Source organism: Lepidothrix coronata, unplaced genomic scaffold (assembly GCF_001604755.1).
Source record: "Lepidothrix coronata isolate B3197 unplaced genomic scaffold, Lepidothrix_coronata-1.0 Scaffold115, whole genome shotgun sequence".
NCBI classification, from domain to species: domain Eukaryota; kingdom Metazoa; phylum Chordata; class Aves; order Passeriformes; family Pipridae; genus Lepidothrix; species Lepidothrix coronata.
In genome coordinates this window covers 386,292-401,921 of record NW_016690295.1, presented here as the reverse complement: position 1 = coordinate 401,921, position 15,630 = coordinate 386,292, and the positions used below count along the sequence as shown (strand labels likewise).

Genomic DNA, 15,630 nt, shown 5'->3' with positions numbered 1-15,630 from the left:
TCCCTTCTGCCTTCTCAAGGCATCTTCTAAAATTGGTATTCCCTGATAAGTCCAGGTGGTTATACTGGGAGATACTGGACTTAGTATTCTCAACCTCAGTTGTTAATGGAATCTAGGCTACAGTTCACAGCAGTAGCAAACTGCTGCACCAGAAATACTGTATTGTGAACTACCTGGAAGTTCTTGGGTTTGCACATTAATAGAAGAATATCTGTCGTCATTAAAGTGAGTGACACTGAATAGTGTAAGGAATTAAATTGGTCTCTCTCAGTAAGATGCATATGGATGTCTGCCTGGAGTTCTGAGCTGATTTCATTTGCCAAAGAGCAGTCTGCTGCTGTTAGTGCCTTGTAGTCCTCTGCTGCTGGAATTGCCATCCATGATGTTTATAAATAAGACTGTTTCTATCTGCAGGCTCAGCCTGGGATGTAAAGTCAAGTTGTGTTTTTTCCAGCTTGCACATCACCACCAATAGAGCTACTGCTGGAACTCAGTCAAGAATTCTGTTGATTGAGAAGCCAGTAAAGAAACTCACAGAACTATGTTGCCTCTGCAAGTATGAGTAAAAGTTTATTTATATCAGTCAAGTGACTATGCATGCTCCCAGATCAGACCATTCAAATGAAGGAAGGTGCAACTTTCACAAATTACTCCTTCTGATTGTTATCTCACTGGATAAAGAGGGGCTCTCATTTGCACCTTGGCAGATTATGTTGCAATTTCAGTGGTCCATGTGTGGTAATTCATAATGTGCTGGAAACACAAAACTTGTAAGAGAAACACCTTTAACTAGTTTATAACTAAATATTGTTCAGGCATAATTCCTTTGTGTTAATCAAAGGTAATAAAACTTAAGTACCAAACTAGGCAACTCACGTAGGCAAAATTGGTAGACATAGTACAGCTGACAGCTGTGTGACTCAAGTCTGGAGGAACAGGTATGTGTGCCTCAGATTCTCACACTTTTAGTCAGATGTCCCTCTAATATTGAGCCATTTTTTAAGATTGACAAGGGTGGTTGTGTTTTCTAATGTAATATTAAAAATACAGGTTTCTTTCTTAGTTCAGCAGTGCCATTTTGTGCAGAAGCTGTACCTAAGGAATGCAGTACTGATATTAGTCTGTCTGAAACTGTAGTGATGGAAACCTTTCAAGCCTTGTGGGGATCAGCTTCATTGCTTAACTTTGCTCTTAGAGTTTCTCAGGAAGTTTAGCCTGAATTTCCCTCACTGTTGTGTCCCATTCAGTAATACATAGAAAAAGATGGGGTTTTACCTTTCTTTAGGGTAATTTGTGTTTTCCATGAGCATGTAAACAGAGCAGTCTGGTTCTTTCTAAAGAGATGCTGTTTATGAAAGACATTTATACACCATGAAGGAGATGTGAAATCCTTTGAATTCATACACATGTGATTGGTAATATAACTTCTACAAACTTTTTTCCTAATATCTTAACTCTACTATGAAGATATTTGTACTACTTGCCCCTAGGAAAGTTCAATCATGGTGATTGCTAATAGGCTGGGGAACACAGGCAGTTTAGTAGGAACTCTTGCTGGCCATTGAGGCTATAGGAATACAAAAGAAAAAACTAGCACACAAATTTAGCTGTGATACATCTAAAATAAGACAAAACACTTCTGCATGACCCTTCAAAGCTTGGACAGTAGTGTAAGATTTGGAAAAAAGAATGGTTTTACTTAGTACTTGAATTTAAGTAGACTGAAAATTTTGAAGGGAAAGCTTTGACTTCCTTTTGCAAAGCTTTATAGCAGTTTTAATGAAGTTTAATTCTCATACAACTGAGAAACTTTTTAAATAGCCAGTCACAATCCTGACAAGCGTTTGGAGAAGCTGGCTTTCTTTGTGTGTTGTAATGTTTGTTTTGTACATACATCCATTTTAAGTGTGTCTTAAAAGCAGTTTTGATGTTGTCCTCCTAAGCAGAACCTGCCAAGAGTTTACACCAAATTACACCAAAATCCTTTTTACTAAAGATAATAATAAGTTTACTAAGTTATTTGCTCTATCACTTGCACAATTTTGTGTATGTAAAACTATAGGTCAGGCAGCTGAAGGTGAATGGTTGCTAATTCTGATCCCTCTGATCTTCCAGGTTTGAGAGGTTTTTCCAACATACCCTTTTCAATCTCCTCCTTTAAGTCACCTCCATGGAACTGCTATTGTTGTAGGAGGGAAGGCTGATAGTTCTTTTTGGAGGTTTTCACATGTTCTGGACAGAGCTGTTCTGTGGCTCTGAAGGCTGTTGTGAAGTATCCTAAATTTTCATGGCTTGAGGGAGATGAGGCCTGCTTTGACTTTAAATATGTATACACTCTCCAAAATGACCTGATAAAGGTATTGATCACTTACATTCTGTGCCCTTACCCTGCACATTCATCCTGCACTGATTGAATGTGAGACAAGAACATTCTGCAATTGTTTCCTTCCTTCATTTGCAGGAGAACTGTTAACACATTCTCATAACATACTCTCACAATTTTTCCATGCAAATAATCAAGCACGATAAACATCAGCAGAGGGCACTATTGAGGTATAAATAGAATAATAATAAATTGAAATAATAAAAAAAAAAGGTGTTGCCATGTGTTTTCAGTTTTCATTCATAAAATCACAGCATAATTTACAATAAAAGGGGCTCTGGAGGTCATCAGGTCAATCCTTGCCTCAGAGAGCCAAATTGAAACTTAAATACAATTACTGTGGCCATGGTAATGTGTCTACATTTTTGGATAATCTGTAACAACCTGCAATCAGATTAGTTTTTTCTCCAAACCATTTTTGTATTCAGTTGTGAGACTGGATGCAAAAAATGCCCAGAGCTGAAGTGTAGTTATTTTGTATGAAGAATTCTAGAAGAAAAAGGTTTAACCATTTTTGTTTCCGAAGTCAGTAAATAGTATTTTTTAACAATTACTCATCAACTTTAATAATAATAATAGACAAGCATGAAAAAAAAATAAAAAATAGTCCTAAGAGTATCTTGTTACTTCTGTAAGACAAGATTGACCAGCATGGTAATATCAATGTAGCTGCTGTTGGAGCAACATGATATTGTTGGTTTGTGGGGTTTTTAAAGTATGGTTTCTACAGTATTTGCTACTCAATAGTATGATTTTCTTTTTTTCTAACACTCTTGTTGGAGAGCTGAAGTAGATAACAACAGGAAGAATTTTAACAAATGAATACTGATCTCATGTTTTAAAACTTTGAAGATGTGCTGTATTGAACATGTGGACAGAATTATAGAAAGCAGAGGCTTCTCCAAATCAGTGAGTTTTATTAAGGAAATTTTTTTCTTTTTTTAATATAAACACAGCCCTAGCCTGTCATCATTATTTGAATTAATTCCAGTTCCTTTTTTCAATCTGCTTGCTTATATTAGCTAAAATTTTATTGGCTAAAATGGTAAACTGTTGAATTTTGTAGGATACAGCATTTTCCTTTAGCTCATCCAATTCTGCAATGCTTTTCAAGAGCATATTTGAGACAAAAGTGCAGAAGTCTGAGCTGTGGAACGAATGCCTGTTTTAAAATACCAAACACAATGCTATGTCAGGGAGTTTACTGACACTCATGTCACATGAAAGAACTTCTGATATTTGCTTAAACCACTTGCATGCACTAATTATTTGTATAATTGACTTCAGACAAATGTTTTACTACTGCCTTCAATCTGAGGAGCAACGTTGTTACTCTCAGTGCCTAGTTTTCAACATTTTTTTGATTGGCACACTGTTAGTTACAATGTTTATGCAGACAAAATATTTGTGATTTTACATATTAAATAGAAATACTAAAAAGGAGAACATCTTTTTAAATTCTCTTTTTGCTCCTAGAAAAGTGAGTGTTGTTAAGTCACTCTTACAAGTAATACATTTGCCTACCTCTGTGGCCGGCAAACTGAAACAACTGGTGAAGACATCATTGGCCTCTTAAAAGCACTTCCCCCTCTCAGTTGAGTCAACTATATTTGAAAGCTGTTTAGCTTTCAAATTCTGGCTCCTCTCAGATGGTGAGCTACCCCTTTAACATAAGCAGTGGGTTTAGTTAAATGTCAGTTTAGATCCCTGGCAGCCCTCCAAATAAATTAGTTCTAACCAGCTCAGGCAAATGGCCCCATGAGCCACGTGCAGCCTGCAGTGTTGCTGTGCACATCCCCTCGTGAGACCAAACACCAGCTGCTGTGGGATTCAGTGGAGGCTGAAGGTGCTGTGGGGCCCTAAGGTGGAACTGTTCTGTTCTCAGTACCCAGCAGAGCTTGGCTGTGGCACTTGTTTGGTTGGGATCAGAACCTTGGCAGGAATCCTGTGATGTTTTATAAGTGTGGTTGCACTGCTTCCAGACCCGCACGGCTCGGGTGGGGCAGGTTGCAGATCAGCTCTGTGCTCTCCGGTGTCGCTGCTTCCTGGAGCACCAGGAGAAGGCTCTTTGTGCCACTGTTGAATTATCCCATTGGTGTAACAGTTGGAGGCCGGTCCAAATGAGCAGGCAATATATTTTGATCACTAATAAGAAGCTTTTGACTTTGATGGATAGGAATGTTTGCAATGTGGGAACAATATAAAGTCAGAAAACGTACTCACAATTAGTATAGTATTTAAAAAAAACCAAACAACATTTTAAAAAAATTTTAAATATTCCTAGTTTCAAAATGTTGAAGTTCTCTTTATTTTTTGTTTAGGTAACATCAGCAAAGCTTTTTTTTTTCCTGTTTGATTTCAATGTTGATTTTATACTGAACATGCAGCTGAGTAACACTAGCTGTGGAACAGAGGTAGGGATAAATATCTGTGAAGGTAATGTGATAGTTGGGTGTGTTGGAAGATGATGGCATGAAGGAGGGGAAGTATTTGTGTAGTGAGTTTTAAATGGCATACAGCGTGAAAGAATTGGGGCCATGCAAGGCACAGAAGGAGAAAAAAACCAGTTTAGGACAACTGCTAATGACACTATCTTTTCTGAGTACTGGCTGGGCTTTAAACAACAAAAAATTCACAACCTGGCAGTCCCAGCAGTGCAAATGTGGGAAGGGCCCCTACCGAAAACTTGTGTATCTCCTGAAGAAAATGTAGCTCAAAAGGAATCTCAGGGACAATTATAAGGGGCTGACCAAACCTTAACAACGTGCAAGTTATGAATGGCCTTTGTTTAAATGGTTGCTCCTAACTGCCGAGGCACAGCGGTGACCACCACTGTAAACAACACACATCAGCACTCCTGCTGGCAGTCCTTGCAGTGAGTGTCGGGAGGGCCCTTGGTGGAAAGGAAAGCAAGGTCATGCATTGTATCATCCAGGAACTGGAAGGAGTTGAGAGACGTGAAATCATGTGGGAAAGCAGCTGAATTACACCTGATCTACTGCAAAGGCACATATTCCTGGTGCTTCTCAGAGGCAGGGACTAAACTTACGAAAGAACAACTAATGATTTTAGTCATGACCGTGTGAAATCAGTGTTACTGTGGGTGATTAAAATCAAGCACGCAGCACTACGGATCCCTCATGTAACATCCTGTCTTTGGTGTTCCTCTTCCTCCCCCCACCCCAAACCCCAGCACAATGCCCTCAAATGGTGTTGTACTTGCATAATGAGATTCTGGTTTGTGTACTTTTTGAAAAGATATTTTAAAATTGCACATCATTGTCTTTTTGGTGACAAATTTTACTTCAGCTTTTGTAGCAAATCATAGTGAGAGTTTTGTATTTTTTTTTCTGTTATCTTAATATTTTCAAGTTGCAATTCTTTTGGTGACTTTTCCAAGAGGATGACCAATTGCTCTCTTGCTTAGTTTATATTCTGTTGCTATTCTAATGAGATGAGTGAAGAGAAGAGGATATTGTTTATTTTTACTTTCCTCTGTAGGGCTTTGCTTTGTGACACTTCTCTGTGAAATTATCCATATGTTTCCTTAGTAGTTTTCAAGGAAGACTTAATGTCACTATTGTACAGAAAATGATGACATGCAAGGTGCTGCTCTTCTTCTGGCAATCTCGATTTTGTTCCAAAAATTTTGTTTAAAATAAAATCAGTGGGATTTACTGCCAAGGATGTTTAAATGCTTCTTACATTGTGGAACAAGTTAGAGTTAATTGAAAATCCTTCATTTCCCCAAATTTATTCTGAACCTCTGTAGAAAAAAAGAAAGAGTGGTGGAAGGAAATTTCTTATAAATACTTGCAGGGGCACTTATAAGTTTCTTGAATTCCTGGAATTGAAAGCAACTGTATGTATGTAGTGCATCCTCCCAAATCCAGGTAGCTAATTCTCTACAGTAATCTTTCTGAAAGTAAACAGATTAGATCAGTGTGTCTCATAAGAGAAGCTTTATGAGGCTGCTCTGTTTCTGATCTGCAAACACAATTGGTAGGAATTCCCCACTTGTTTTGGAAATACTGACACTGGCAAACCTATGGGTTTTTAACTAGGGAAATGTAGACAGAGCAACTGTGTAAAGAAAGGAAACAAGCCTTTTGCCTTTCATTCATTCAACTGTTTTTAAGAAATGGTAAATTACCTTAATAGCTCTATTTCCAAAAGGGAGGAGGTGTGTCTGTACTTGGGTCTGTCCCAGTGGTCTTCTGAGCTTGGTTAAGGTTTGTAAATTCTACTGTGTTCTTGGAGTCAAGTTCTTGCCCAGTAACTCAGCTCACGGATACTTAATGGCATTTTTTGCAACACTGCAAGCAGGAATGGAGATTTAGTACTGAGCAGGTGGTAGAGCACTGAGGAATAGTTGTCAAGTTGATATTCTTCAAGTTGTATTCATATTTTTAAAGTTGTATTCTTTTTTTTTATTACTGAGGTTCTGTAAACAGGGAAAAAAGCCCCAAACCCTGAAATTATGTAGAGGTTAAATGTCTGGGTGGTAGATGTGTAATTAGAGAAGTGGGCAATGGCTGCCCTACCTTGTTGTGTGGCAGTAAGATTGGATTTTGAGGACTACTGATAGCCATGTCAATTGTTATGTTTTTTTCTAGCATTTTCTCATGTCTGTGTTTGAAGACTTGGAAGGAACAGCAATTCAAGGACCCTTAAGCGAGTATTGTATCTCAGCTTGGCAGTTCAAAACCATAAACCTTCAAAGGCCAATGCTTACTTGTGAGGAAGACAGGATCATGCTCAGCTAGTACTTCAGCCTGCTAACTCATTTAGGTATGTTTTCTGCTAGTGCAGTAAATTTGCTCCTCCTGTTTAATATCTTTATTGATAATCTGGATGAGGGGATCAGGGGCACCCTCAGTCAGGTTGTAGATGACACCATGCTGGGTGGAAGCATTAATGTGCTGGAAGGTAGGAAGCTCTGCAGAGGGGTCTGGAGAGGCTGGATTAATGGGCTGAGGCCAATTGTAGGAGGTTCAACAAGGCCAAGTGCTGGGTCCTGCATGTGGGTTACAACAACCCCCTGCAGTGCTACAGGCTGGGGAAAGAGGGGCTGGAAAGTGGCCCAGAGGAAAAGGACCTGGGAGTTCTGTTTGACAGATGGCTGACCATGAGCCAGCTGTGTGCCCAGGTGGCCAGGAAGGCCAGTGGAATCCTGGCTTGGATCAGGAATAGTGTGGCCAGCAGGAGCAGGGCAGTGATTGTCCCCCTGTACTTGGCACTGGGGGGCCACACGTCGAGCCCTGTGTCCAGTTTTGGATACAAGACACTGAGGTGCTGGAGCAAGTCTAGAGAAAAGCAACAGAGCTGGTGAAGGGTCTAGAGAGGAAGTCCTGCAAGGAGCAGCCAAGGGAGCTGAGGATGTTTAGGAGGCTCAGGGGAGACCTTGTCACTCTCTACAACTCCCTGAAAGGAGGTTTTAGTAAGGAGTAAGGTGGGGTCGCCCTCTTCTTCCAGGTAACAAGTTACAGGACAAGAGTAAACAGCCTCAAGCTGCACCAGGAGAGGTTCAGGCTGGACATAGCAGGAATTCCTACACAGAAAGGGTTGTTAAGCTTTGGAACGGGCTGTCCAGGGAGGTGGTGGGGTCACCATCTCTGGAGGTGTTCAAGAAAAGACTGGCTGTGGTACTGAGTGCTCTGGTCTAGTTGACACAGTGGTGTTCAGTCAAGGGTTGTACCTGATGGTCTTGGAGGTCTTTTCCAACCTTAGCAATTCTGTGATTCTGTGCCCTGTACAGTGGGTGCTCTGTGTGGCAACACAACATCCATGTGTAATGCAAAGGGTCAATATTTTGGAGGCAAGATTAGGAATACAAGATGCTTTTACAGTAAGAAAAGGGCTTACATGGGATTTAAATGCTGTGAACTGTATGGCAACTTCCTGCAGCCCCTAAAAATTTAAATGCAGACATGAGCTAAGTTGGATGCACCATGAGCAGCAGGGCCAATGTTGTCTTGCTGTGACTACAAAAATAGAAAGGTTTTTATTACCATATTCACAAACTTTTGTGAACTTTATATATAGAGTTATTGCATACAATGTTATATGCAGAGCTGCAAGAAAACAGTGTATTTGTTTGAAAAATACAAACGTACTACTGTGCAAACAAAGGGGGGAAAAACCACCTGGAAATGGATGAAATTCTATGCTGAAAGTTTAGATGTTGCACTTTCTTGTTATGCTTATGAAATGCTAAGCAGTTTGTTAAATCTGTTTCTAAATGTCAGACTTCTGAGGGTGGCTTTGAGCCAAGGCCTGTGCGGGAGGGTGGGAAGTGACAGGCAGCTGGTTCCACTGGCAGGAAGCTGGAGCCAGGAGCATGGAATACAGAGTGTAGTGGCATCTGTTGTGGTGTTTGTCTGGACCATGTTTACTCCCTCATTAGGTCAGGTCTGACTGTGGTTTAAGAAATACTGCTTCTTAAAATGGCTTTGTCTCCCAGATGCAGAAGGCTTGAAAGAAAGGGGCAACAAATCAGTAGCACAGACAGACTTTTCTGAAGAGGAGTGGGAGGGGGAGTCTGGTTTGTTGTGGGCAGGCAAAACACTGGGAAATCCTCATATGCATGAGTGATGGAGGTGGGGAGGAAAAGCCTCCCACAGAAGGAAAGCTTTGGGCACGGAGCTGGTGGTGGAGCCAATTTTATGGTTGATCCAAAACTGGCTCCCTTTGCTGTTGTTTTATAGTGGTCACATGTGTTTGGGGAGCTGAAGACTTAAGTTTTAGAATTTTAGGCCTAGAAATTCTAGGATTTTGTTCTTGTAGACTTTATGCTTCCATGAAAGCAATTGGATGCAAATGTTTGCTTGTGGCAGACTTCGTGCCCCATGTTACATCTTAAAAATCAATGGAAATATGTTTGGGAACTGTCTGATTGTTGGGTTTTGTGGTGGTTTTTTCACTGTATTTTTTTTAATTGGATGTGCAGAAAGAGCTGGGATGTTGAAGGTTTGCTTTTGAGCTGTTATTCTCTAGGGAGTGATCTAGTATTACAGATCACAGTGAAAAGCAGTTTCAAGGTGTTTACATATAAATGAAATTGTTTTCAAACATATTGAGGTGTGACTTACAAGACCAAAAAGTTATGACAGCACACAATGAAAAATGGTAGTGCTTTTATGAAAGCTTAAGGCCAGGCAAACTTATTGAAACTTTACAAAAAGAAGCTTTCAGCAATTATGTCTTACTAGACTGATACATGTAAAAAGAGAAGGCTTTCAGAGACCAAGGGAAGTGCTGGTGTGCCTGAAGGCTCATCTGTGTTCCTCTAACTTATCATTTAGTGTAATAAAATATCTTCTGTATAGGAAATAGAAACTGGGGCAGTTACAAGTCCAAAACACCAGCAAGTCTAGTAAAGCTGACTGGTCTCTGTGGGATAAAACGTTTAGAATTGTCATTAATCACAGAATCATAGGATGGTTTGAGTTGGAAGGGACCTTAAATATAATCTCATTCCAAGGCCCAGGAATGATATTTGTCAGACAAGGATTTTAAGATGACAAGACTGAACACACAAGTACCTTGAGTGCAGCACGGATAGAACACTATCTGTGGGCAGCTGTGTGGGTGAAGCAGCAGATGCTCAGAGGATAAGCTGTTTACCACAGTAGCAACTTACAGTATCATTAAGTGAAATATATAGAGAAGTAGAACTACAACTGAGAAGTTCTGAAGATTGTTGCTTTCCAAGCACTACATGGGCACATTTAAGGCATCAGTTTATCCATTTATAAGCTTCTGTCACCTTCTGTGTACACTGTGTGACTTAACCACTGTAACACTCCAAGAGAAAGAAGTAACTTTTAAAATCATAATTAACATACAAGTCTGGTCCTTTGACTGGTTTTGATTGTCATTTTCCTCTTGCTGGGTAGTCATCAGTGGTTTAATTATCATAATTAAAAACAAACAAAACCCAAAACAAACCAAAAACCACACACACACACACACACACAAAAACCTAAAATTTTGAAAACATTGCAATAAAATTAAATTTTATTTTTTCCCTTTTTTTTTTTGATCAAGACAGTTTTTAAAGCTTTCACATTAAACTCACTTGTTTAGAGTTAAAGCTAAGTTTTAGTAATCTAAGCGTTTGTAAATGAAGGATTTCATGATGGGATAAGTAAACACATTTAAATATTGTCATGCTTTGCTATCTTCCCTGCCACTGCTGCCTCCCCTCCTCCCACCCCGTACATAGACTTCCTGACACTTCCACTTAGCAGGATCCTAGTAAATGAGCCAGAAGAGCTTTGCCTTGGCACACCTCTGTTGGCTGCATTTGGAATTCAGTGATGAAACCCAGAGGGGAAACGGAACCACAAGAGTTCAACAGTCTGGTACTAGTGCTGCAAAGCATCAGATGTGTAAGGAATCCTACTATTCCTGAGACAGCTCTTTCCTGAGAATTTGGGGGCAGGGGAAAGGCATGTTATGTGGTTGGTTTTCTTGGTTTGATTCTTCTTTTTTTTTTAAAAGTCTGAGTTTGAACTACAAAATCTGTAGCACCTTCAAACCTGAGCTCATGTAACTAAAACAGCAGTGTAAGGGTTTGTCTGTGTATCAAACTAGGGGAGAAAGACAAAAATTATAATGGGATAGGATTTTGGAAATCAGGTGCTGTTATTTTATGGCAAAGAAGAGGAGTTTTTTTAGTTGGGTTTTGTTTACTTTGTGTGTTTAGGTTTTTTTTTGTTATTGCATAGATATTTTTGTTGGGTTTGTTTTCCCAGAAGGGAAAATTATACCTGTGTTTTCTTACCATTTAACAGACTAATATTTCTCCTGTTTGTAACTATCATGGGATGAATATTTGTGCACTACAGTCTTGTTACAGCAAGTGTAACAAAAATCCAGAGTGATGACAATGGTATTTGGTATTACAGCCAGTCTATTTGTAGCTGATAAAACACATTTTTACACTTATGTTTTAGTTATCCTCTCACAGACTCCTTAACATGACACATATGTGCTTGTAATTTTCTGGAGGAGGCAGTTTGATAGATAATAACCATCTCAAGCAGCAAAGGGAGAAACTTAATCCACTGTTTAACTACGCTGACTTTTTTTTTATGAGGAGAAAATGAGTCATAACTGAGGCAGGGGAAGAATAAGATAAATAAAAGCTGCCCACAATAGCTAATAATAATTACAAAAAGTACTATGCTGATCTTGGGATCTGGCAGCTGAGAATAATACGTTTAATAGCAACATTCCTTGGTAACTTGGTGAGAATGAATGTCAAAATATTTAATTGGGAATGCAGGCATTCCTTCCTGTAACAGGCATCTTGGAAGACCTCCTTTTTTCAGTGAGCTGTGCATAAAGCTGTGAACAGGACAGTAATGTTCGTGTCATCAGTCACTTGGGGCTCCATCCAGCTCTCACTAAAATCACTGACAAAATTCTTACTGATGTCACTGAAGTGGATGGGACCTCAGATCGTGTCTGTGAAGGGGGATAACACTTCCTTTCTTTTTTCCTGTCAAGTCTGAGTAGTCTCACCTACATCTGAAAATGTAAGTTATGAAATTTCTAAGTTCTAGGCACCATTATTTTTCCATTTGAACTTCCCTCCACATAAATTTATTGCTTTTATCTTAATTTCATACAATGTTAGTGTTTAGTAGTGAAAACTGGTTATTTACTTTCAAAGGGCAGTGCCAAAAGGGATAAATTTATTAAGATATACTTGCTCTTTCCTGTTGTGGCACATAAAATAATCATAACAATGTTTTTGATGAAACAGTATTGTTAGGACAGCTATACATAAATGATAAATTACATGGTCTGAATTTTAATGGAAATGGCTATTTGCTCTCCTCAGCTTTGCTCCTATTTAATGTAAAGGGAAACAATGCAAGTTTGTTCTTCAGTCATTTTCAGGAAAAGAAAATTAGAACTTAAGATGTTATTGCTTTTTTTTTAAACAAAATCCAAACAACCTCAATAAATAATGGAGGGAAAAGGAAGAACAGGCAGAGTGCTAACTTTTGATCATACTTACACATCTATGTTCTGTGACAGAATTCCTTGTTTAATTAACAGTAGGGCACAAAGATCCTAACACTGTTGTTCCTGACACTGTAAAATTAATACTGTTGCTGTCCCAGAGAGCTTGAAGTCTAAACACGCTCCCTCTTGATATATTTAGTCAGGAAGAATAAATTGAGAGGAATTGACCTAAATAATTTTACCAAGCAGATAGCTTTGCTAAGTAAAGCTGGTTTCAATATTTAAAAGTATGGAGAGGCTTAAATTATTATGAGACCTGCTTTTTTAGGTGAAAAATGCAACAACAATTTTCCCTTGGAGATGGTTCCTTCAGCCATAAGCATGCAAAAGAGTTTCCACAGATATTGCATGCTAATAGTACTAATTGCATCCCCCCAAACTTCAAGCAAAACCTATTTTTAAAGTATTCAAAAGCTGTCTCATTTAGGAAGGGATATTTAGAGGGCTTTTTGTGCTTAAAGCCTCTTAAGCAGACATTAACTGCTACAGTTGCAAACTTGTGTTTGTGTATGTGTTGTATAGTTTAAATTGATGCCCTGAATTTTATAAACAATTACAATTAAAAGATATTCTTCTGGTGTCATGCTGTCACCCATTGCCAAACATACATTTGTTTTCAGTGGGTTTGGATTTGTATTATCCCTGTTTAAAAGGAAGGAGTGTTTAACTTGTATAAGTCCTCAAAAATCTCATGGCATTTGCTGGGCCTGTACCCATGTTTCTCCCAATCTTTCCCAGCCCTGTCTGTTCTTCAGAACCTTCTTAAGCAATTAAATTTTTAAGTTTTGTAGGAAATAAATGGAATAATTACATGTGACTTCATGGTTTTGGTTTTGCTTAGTTTTTCCTCCATCGTGCCAAAAGAGAAGCTCTATTAATCACATTTGTGTCTTCCAAAACATCTCAGCCCGATGTTTTTCTTCCCTCAGCTTCCAGCTGAATAGAATTTACACAGCTGACCTTCTCACCTTTTAAAAGAAAATCTTCACTAGGGGATCTGGCACAAAACTTAAGTATTTAAATGAGTGCTTGTATTACTTTTGGATCATTGTCCTCTCAAACATGAATAAACCTGGAAAGTAAAATCAATAGAATGCGGAAACTTACAGTAATAGAGATTAAAAAAACCCAAACCAAACACCCAAACCAACAGATGGGCAGGTCTCAGTTAGTTCCATGCTACAAAGTTAATGTGACCAGCTCTTGGTTTCACACTCTAAACAAAGGGCATGTTTAGCAGCACTTGCATATTTTAATGTACATTTTTTCACACTGTAGAATTTTCAAAGCACTTACTAATGTAAAACTGTGCCCATTTTGAAAGAGATCTAGCATTAACAGATTGTGCTGGCATGCAAAGTAAATTTCATATTACTTTCTTATTGTATTTCTTGGTATCTTTTCAGTAAAATCAGTTTCCAACAAGTGCAAATGAGTTTTCTAATCTCTCTCTGCCTTGCAAAAGCAATTTTAACAATGCAGCGCAGCTTTAATTTGTGAAGCAAAGTAATACAACATGATTTAGCAAACAGTAGGTTTCTGAGAGAATCTTTTCATCTTATGCTCAGGTATTCAGTTTCCCCTTAACTTACAATGAACCTTCCATGTGTATGGTGCCATTCATAGTAAATATACACACTCTGTTCACTGGCTTTGTACCTGTGGGAAAAACCAATATATTAGCATGTAAAATGGTTTGACCATTGGAAGGATACTGTGTAAGAAACAGGCTACCTTCAGATATGCTTCAGTCAGTACTCCTTCTGCCAATGGCAAAATTGTAGCCCCCAGGGATAGATTTGCTAAGCAGCAAAACAGTTTTTCACATTTTCTTAAAGAATTCACAGTTCTGAGTTTAACAGTGAGCTCTAGACTTTGAATTGGAAAAGCAGTTATTTCATTAAAAGTTTAAAACGATGCTGTCTGGAAAGTGCAAAGAAGTACGTTATTCTGAGCAAAATAGTCAGAAAGCTTAGGAAAGCTGCCATGAAAACAGATGAAATCATGAAGAATTATGTAAATCAAAAAATTGAATACTGTTTGGGATGGCAGGCAATGTGAGAGAAAGAATTTAGGACCAGAATTCTTAATCATGTTTTTTTTGAGCTAAACATATGAGTGATTGTTGAGGAGAAATGTATGTCTTTGAAGACATTTTAAGTACAGTTAATTAGTGCAGTGACATTGTAGATGTCCCATTCCTTAGAAGTTTCTTTATGTGCTGCCTATATGGAGATATGCCCTTATTGAAGGACTATGTGTTGTGGTATGGACAATGTAAGCCAAAAAGCCAGGTCAGTGCAATGGAATATTCAGTGTTGTAGAATTTAGGCTCCTTGTTCCTGGCTCCCAACCCACCAGACTACACATGAAGTCTATAAAGTCATCTTTTGTGGTCAGAAATGTTTGAAGACTGGGTAGGAAGACTGAAGAGCATGTGACAGCAACTCTCAAGCTCACTCAGCAGTTGTCCCATGTCAGCTGTCAGAAATAATGAAGTGTGTGCTCACCTACAGCAAAACAGGTACTGAACCAAAGTTCTACCATGGGAGGTAAAAATGCTTTAAACCTCAGTGAGGTACAGCTGGTATTTCATCATTCATTAAATTATAGTAAGACTCATGTATAATAATTTTTTCTGTGAACCAAGGCTTTAGGGGAAGTTTAAAGTGTCCTAAAAATCAATTGAACTTTTTACTAAACATATATCTGTGTAATATTCTCATATAGGGTGATTGTGCCGCTCTGCTCTGCACTGGGGCGGCCTCACCCGGAATATTGTGGCAGTTTTGGGCACCACAATATAAGAAAGATATTATACCATTAGAGAGTGTCCAAAGAAGGGCAATGAAGATGGGGAAGGGCCTTGAGGGGAAACCGTGTGAGGAGCAGCCGAGGGCACTTGGTGTGTTCAGCTGGAGAAGAGGAGACTGAGGGGAGACCTCACTGCAGTTACAACTTCCTCGTGAGGGGAAGAGGAGGAGCAGGCACTGATCTCTGCTCTGTGCTGACCAGTGACAGGACCAAGGGAATGGCCTGAAGTTGTGTCAGGGCAGGTTTAGGTTGGGTATTAGGAAAAGGTTCTTCCCCCAGAGGGTGGTTGGGGGCTGAACAGGCTCCCCAGGGAAGTGGTCACAGCACCAAGCCTGGCAGAGTTCAAGAAGCATTTGGAGGATACTCTCAGGCACATGGTGTGACTCTTGGGG

The 15,630-nt window shown here is 39.1% G+C and overlaps 1 protein-coding gene across 11 annotated transcripts in view; it reads left to right on the top strand.

Annotated features, from left to right (window-relative positions):
• The window catches only part of MRVI1 (murine retrovirus integration site 1 homolog), a 105,391-nt gene that overhangs the window by 6,667 nt on the left and 83,094 nt on the right, over positions 1–15,630 (top strand). For 7 of the 11 annotated variants that reach the window (XM_017825040.1, XM_017825055.1, XM_017825054.1 and 4 more), the window contains exons 4-8: positions 455–556; positions 2,116–2,553; positions 3,236–3,292; positions 4,705–4,797; positions 7,000–7,174. The gene's annotated coding sequence lies outside the window, so the exon portion shown is untranslated. Of the gene's footprint in view, positions 1–454; positions 557–1,838; positions 2,554–3,015; positions 3,293–4,704; positions 4,798–6,999; positions 7,175–15,630 lie in introns of those variants that run through there. The other 4 variants (XM_017825042.1, XM_017825041.1, XM_017825045.1 and 1 more) reach the window with 4 other exon arrangements.